Below are 7,215 nucleotides of genomic sequence, written 5' to 3' on the forward strand. Positions count from 1 at the left end.
GAAATTTGTTTTAGACATCGTAGTAGAGTACCACTTTGACATGATACCTTGTGATATATATTTTTTAAGTACAACAAATGGCAGCACCAACTGTAGTTGGCTGTCCTGTGAATAGCAGCAGTGGCATTAATTCCTTAAGATACGGTCTGACTGGTAACATTTTTTCAAGGACCAACTTGTTCAAAGTTACATCTTGTTGAGGGATTAGGTTGGCCAGGGGAATGAAAGAGTCAAATTTGTTGGGTTTACACAATCAAGGATCCTATTAGGTCACCCTGGGGGGAACGGCTGAAGGAAATAGAAGGATCTGACAGGAATGTTAAGGAATAATAGTTAAAATATTGGCCCGCTGTCCTGGGTCTGTATACCTCACCCGAAGCATGATGAGCTTGTAATGTGTATCCCTTATTTACCCAATTGAGCCCTTTAAAACTCATTTACCGCCATTCACGCTTTTTCACACCTTCTGGTCCGAACGCCCACCTTGCCGAGATCGCCTTTTCACGAATTTTAATATCAATTGATTACGGTTCACAACTGTGTCCTGTACACGCCCGTAACACTCTAGTTTGGGTGCAATGAAAAGAAAAACATTCCGCTGGCTTATGCCGTCTATGGGAACGCAGTTTTTAGAATCATAATATCTCGGATTCTTCTTTTTGGCTTTGCGGATCATTTTCTCTAAACGATATGAACCTCGGTTACAAAATGTATGTTTTGGGTGAATTAAATAACACTCGAGGCATATAGCGATAATTCACTTCCTGGGTCTCGGTTTCTGAGTGAAGCGGCTTTCAAACTAAGAGTCTCGCCATATTAAAAGACTGGGCGTACACTTTTCCGACACCAGATGGCAATGTCGGCGGTAAATAGCCAGTTAGCATACCTGTACTAGGGGACGGGTTCTTAAATGTGTCACAACTTAAGCAAAGAAAGCATCATCGCCTTCTTCCTTAATGAGAGAAACATTATAACAAAAATGCACAAAGGAAGTGTTTCCCTCCATTTGGAAAGTAAAATGTGGTTCCATCTGCAAAATGATTCTTGGAAGATAGTATACTAATTGTTATTATTACGATTGTGAAAACTATCTTAATGTCTCTTACATTTGTACGCGTGCAATCCGCTGTATGTTAATAATTTAATAAGCTTATGGGATGTGTAGATACAGTACACTTGACTATGTGAACTTACAGAGTACAGTGGAGAGATGTTATATTTTAAACTGTGCAGCACAAATGCTGTCATCAGGTATGAAAACAGAGTTTGCAGTATATTTAATGTATCGATATTTAATTTATTTATATAATGAATGTATATACACGTACTAATTCTGATGTGAAGTTAAAAGTTAAACTGATCCAAAATATACTTGTCTCTGTCTTCATTTATGTGCCAGTGGCAGCTCTGAAATAAATTTCCTGAATGACAGTTAGATGTTCTTGAAAAATCACACCCGTGTGAACTGAGTGGTGCAACTACACATTTATTGTTATAGTTACTGTTATAGATTGATTATATAGAGATTGATTCACTCTGACGTGATGTCAGTGACGTCACATACTAACCATAGCAACTGTAGAATCGTTGAAAAGAAGAAGACCTCAGGATGCGTTGTATATTACTCAGCAAGAATCTTTATTAGTTGCTAAGGAGTCACCGAGTTAAACAGAGTTGAACAGAGTTGTGGATGACGGCGTCTCGGCTCGTGTGACTGACCTTCGTCTGTTTGCATTGAACATATATAGTACCCGAACATAACGTATGTGTCTGGGGTCAATTAGTCTGACACAACATATTCCATGAGATGACAGTTCGGGCATGTGACTCCCGATGTTTGCCTGCACTGTCCTATAGCTCCGAATACAACGGCCGTACAGTGTGTGTGTGTGTGTGTGTGTGTGTATGGCCAATTAGTCCGACATGCTAACAATGTGCACATCCTGACAAGTGAATTATACATACACTATGTTCGACAACACATTGGTCAACCACAAGACACATCACCCGGTGCATACAAACAATTCCATATAGTCACTCTATGGTTAATTGACAACACATAGACAATGATAGATATAAATCTCCTGCACAACCATGCTCGTTTTTTTGGTTGCTAACCATAGCAACCATGCTCGTTTTTTTGGTACGAACAAACACGGGTACAAAGCCAGTTGTTGGAGTGGTTTGCACCACTCAAAAATGGGACTGGAGAATGATGGAAAAATGGTGGAAATTGTGTAGTGGTCTTCAAGTGGATCAAGTGCATGGGGGCAACACACAATTTCAAATGCTGGATTTTCAAATGTGGAAAAAAGTTAAACTTTACTTGTGTTATAATTTAGCATTCTCGTAAACAATATGTTTTATAAAAAAGTTTTTTTTAACTGCTAAATCTGCAATGCCCCTGACTTTCAGTTGAGCATTTGTTTTGTTTGTCTGTTTTTTGCCAGGTGCTTGAAAAGTGCCTGGACTACATTTGCCAGTAGTGCTACTAACGAACGTAGTGGACACTTTTCATGATCGTCTGCCTCTAAGCCAATTGGAGACTTACCCTAAAAGCCATAGTCTGAATGGCATAAAAACCCATACTCCTGGAGCGAAGATAACACTACAAGAGCTTGTTGCACTTGGTAGTTATGACCGAGTCGTTCTTGTTTATTTTTTATCTCAGGAGTTTTTTTTTTTTTTTACCAAGCTGTCGTGTCAATACACTGTGTACAAGTTGCAACTTCCTCCACTCGTGATGTCATCACCATGCAGTTCCATTCTGCTATAATACATACTAATACATACATTTTCTAAACTTATCATTTACGTAATTTCCATTTGAAGTGAACTGGCTTGTGTACTGAGGACAAACTGTTGGTGGACGTGGTCTACCGGTAGCCTGGCATGGCCAGACTAATATCCACAGGGATTTTCTTTTTTTCCTGTGGCAGATTCGTCTGCCATTTAAGGGCTGCTCAGCTGCCCTTAAATGGTCATATTCTATATGTAGGCATGTTACACGAATAGACATAATAGGAGTCAAGCTGAGAGGTTATAGTTCTTTCAACACAGTCTGTGACTTGTTTCATTGTGTTCATTTTACATTAAATTAGGGCTGCAACAGTTAATCGAACTATCAATTTAACCAATTTCTTTTTTTTTTTTAAATGATGATAATCAATAGTTTTATAAAATAATAGATTATTAATCAATCCCTATTTTGGACATTATAAGCTACTTCTTTTTTATATGAAAATAGACGCTCAAGCTTGTAGAATTCCAAACCACTATTGAAAGAGGTCTGACATGGCTACATAGTACATAGGATCCAACATTCCTCAGTGTGTACTAGGTACATAGGATCCAACATTCCTCAGGGACAGATTGCAGGTTGAAAATGCCCTCAGCTCTGAACTCGGCAGAATCTGCACCTGGCTCGCTGAAAACATACCATCGTTACACCTGGGAAAAACTGAATCCAATGAAATAGTAATCTCAACAAGGCAGAAGGCTTCTCAGTTAAAGTGGGTGACAATATCATCACAAGAAAATACCTATACCTAGGTTCCATCCTGGAGGCAAATCTTTCCTGTGATAAAATGGCCACCAATGTAATCAAAAAAGTCAACCAAAGAACAAGATTCCCTCACTGGTCAACAAAAACACATCGAAGACCCTAACAGGAGCCCTCATACAAGGTTTCTTCGACTTTACATGCACCTCATGGTACCACAGCACCCCAAAGGCCCTTAAAACAAGGCTCCAGACTTCCCAAAACAAACTGGTCAGGCTACTACTTGGCCTTACTCCCAGAACCCACCTCACCCCTGCCCATTTTGATAGGCTGGAATGGCTTAGGGTTGACGACAGAGTCCAGCAACTTGTAATGGGCCTACAAGATTTGCTACACCTCCAAGATACCCATGGACCTGTCAAAAATACTTCCTTAATGTCAACAAAGTCCATGATCACAAACACAAACCAGAGGGAGTTCAACAAACCACGTTCAACCCAGATTCGGCTCAAACAAGGAGTGAAATTAATTTCGCTCCTATGCCACCAAAATGTGGAATGCCCTATCAACAGCCATTAAGAAATGTGAATCCCTAGCCTCCTTCAAAACTGCTCTCAAAGAGCACTTATGGGTGGCTGCAATTCAAAACGGGCCCCTGTAAAAATACACAGTTAGTGAACAGTATAGAAAAATAGAGGGGGTCTATTTTTCTATACTGTTCACTAACTGTGTATTTGATGATTTTTATTTTGCATAGATGTGTATGTATTTAAATGTTTTGATGAAATGAAAATCGAGGACCCTGATGTAAACAAGTCTTAGTGATTTTTTTGGTTTTATCCCTCAGTAATTGCAATCTGCTAATAAAATGTTATTTAATCAATCAATCAATCAATCAGTGTGTAGTGTGCACTGTGCAGTAAAATAACTATATGCTGTGCCGGCGCCGCCTGCAGCCTGCAGAAGGTACTGTAATCTTCCTTGGGTGAAGTGAGGACACGCGCCAGGGACGTCTCAGCACTTGCAGTGTCACGGAGAGAGACGACCAATTAAATTCCGACATGGTCTGACGGCTCGGGAAGGTTGCACATAAAATCTGACCAGGGATCAGTTCCGTGTTTTAAACGTTTGTGGGAAGTGTAGTAGGCTGCAGCCGAGAGTTTGGTGACCGATCTTCTTGCATAGACATCACTCCCTCCCTCCCTCCCGCCACCATTTAAAGGTATTTATTTATTTATTATTATCATACTCAGTCAGTTACAGACTCGCTCTCTCTCTCCCTCCCCGCCGTTTTATACGTTGTCCCCGAATGACCTCATGCGCTGCAGTGCTCGCCTCTCTCTCTCAGTACTTTAAGTAGCTACTAGTAGGTAGTAGTCGATTACACAATCTAAACAGACATACGGCTGCCCTAGAAGGATCTAATCTCTCTCTAATCCTCTTGCAGAGGATTTTTCTTCGACTCGACGACTCCTTTGTTGTTGTGTGTTTTTGGGAGTGAATACCTTCAGTATGTCTGCTCTGTCTGCTTCTGCTCTGCTGCTGAGGAGTGCAGTGAGGAGGATTCAGGTGGTCCCCAGGGCCAACGTACAATCCAAGCCTGCAAAACACCCTGTGTCTGGACCAGTAAGTTCATTTTCTGTTCGATGTTCGCAACATTCTTTATCTTGACTTGATATAAAGCACTTCATTGTATGTGGCGTCGAATGTTAAATGTAGTAGTGGTAGTAATAGGTCTACTTTGGTCGGCAACGCCAACCTACGCCATTGAGGGTTGCGCACAATGCAAATAAACCATTAATCCGGCTGAGGCCAGACAGACACCGTCGTAAATCAATAAAGAACACATAATATTTCACAGAGTATATGCCTTGTACCACAGACTCTCCTGCCCACATGCTGTAGGCTAAACATGTTTTACACGACATTTACTGGAAGTTGAAAGGACGGAGTAAGATTTCTCATCATGGTGGCTGAAGTGAAGAACACTGTTGCCCATCTGGACATCTGCCAGATCTCCATGACCTTGTTTTTCATTAGGCACTAGCAAACCCCATGATACATGACATGCACATTGTACAGTGAGCTCATAGCCTCATACTATAAAATGAAAACCATTCGTTATTAGGGTTAGAATTGTGTTAGGCTGGCCTACATAGACGATAGACCCAAGTTTTTAGGCTATATAGCTGACCCATAATTCAGTTGCCAGGGAGGATCTTGGAGAGAATGCAGTAATGTCATGACTGAGGCATGATTTTAAAACCACGTCTTGTGTCCCTGCTTTGGAATCAGAATACCTTTTAGACACTTAAAGCATCTGTCCTGCTTTACATTATTACAGTTCCTCTTGCTTTCGGCTATCTGTTTATTATGTTTGTACAGTCTGCCAACTTCACTGATCTGTCATTTGTTGAGTGGAAAAACATGCATAACCAACAGATAAATGCATTGCTGGGTTTGATTTAAAACACCTGGGTTGTCATAATTGGTTTGAAACAGCTAGGGTCCACATGAGGAACAAGACTGGCCCATATGTTTTGGCACAATTACTAAATTGCTATAAATATTCCACATGGATGGAAGGATGTTTTTGCAACCATGTGCCATTCAGACCGCATATGGTCTAGTAGTGCAGTATCCCATAGAACAGCTTTAGGTTCAGATAACATTTTTGTAGCATTGTTCATGTGTACCACCTTATACATTACATGCATGGCATCTCATTCTATATCTCATCTCCCCTGTTTAATTTTACATGTTCAGAATTGCATCATTAGTCTCTCTCTCTTCCAGGAACAGGCCTTCGTGTTGGTAGTCATGTTCGCCACTATCCTTGGTCCCTCTGGCTATATATTGGCTAACCTGCAGAATTACAAGAAGAGGCCGTAACCTGGACGGATACGAGAGGATGAGAGGTCGGAGAATGGAGCATCCTGGGGGAACTAAAATCTGTTTAATATCAAGATTTCAAGAATAACTTCTCCCTATCTTTCTAGTCTCTCTCTCTCTTCTGTCTTCCATCATGACTAAAGTGAGGAGACTAGTTTGACAACCACAGCACTTTTTTTGTTTTCCTGTTCAAATGTACACCAGTACAACTATCAACCACTTTCCAAATAAACAAATGTACAGTACCAACTTAACTGAAACTGGGTTGTGTACTGTTTTTAAAAGTATAACCTTTACTGCATGCTTAGAATGTTGACAGAATTACATTTTAATCACATTTCTAATTCCAGTGAGGAGAGAAAAAAACACTATAAAAAGTTGCTTTACATGCATTACATTTGGGAGCTACTGAGCATGGTTGTGACTTGTGAGCAACCTATTCTATCTATCCCATGCAGACCGAATGGTGACCTACAGTGTCAAAGACACACACACATACACATAAGCCTACCTCTGGCTCATATTATTTAGGTGGGTTAAGGGGTTAGGTGAGGTATAAGCCTATATTTAGTGCTGTATCATGCATTTACATGAGGGCAGGCATGCACACTTACTTTTTGGATGACCCTGGTTTGTATGTGCTGAGTCAATGACCTCAGCTAAACTTGACAACTGTCATGCAAGATATAGTACACTACACACAGTAGTCTATATGATATTAAAAGTGGTCATGTGCTGTCCCCATAACTACACATGTCCGGTCAACCAAATAAGCCAAAACATAACACCACAAACAAATCTTTCACATACTTATCCCTACT

The 7,215-nt window shown here is 40.5% G+C and overlaps 1 protein-coding gene across 3 annotated transcripts in view; it reads left to right on the forward strand.

Moving 5' to 3' along the window:
- Nucleotides 1-1,397, forward strand: part of ric8a (RIC8 guanine nucleotide exchange factor A) — a 19,976-nt gene extending 18,579 nt beyond the window's left edge. For all 3 annotated transcript variants that reach the window (XM_079500878.1, XM_079500879.1, XM_079500880.1), the window contains one exon: nucleotides 1-1,397. This exon is cut by the window's left edge and continues 260 nt beyond it. The gene's annotated coding sequence lies outside the window, so the exon portion shown is untranslated.
- Nucleotides 1,398-7,215: the final 5,818 nt, after the last annotated feature.

The sequence above is a fragment of the Electrona antarctica genome (genome assembly GCF_951216825.1).
Source record: "Electrona antarctica genome assembly, chromosome: 5".
NCBI lineage: Eukaryota > Metazoa > Chordata > Actinopteri > Myctophiformes > Myctophidae > Electrona > Electrona antarctica.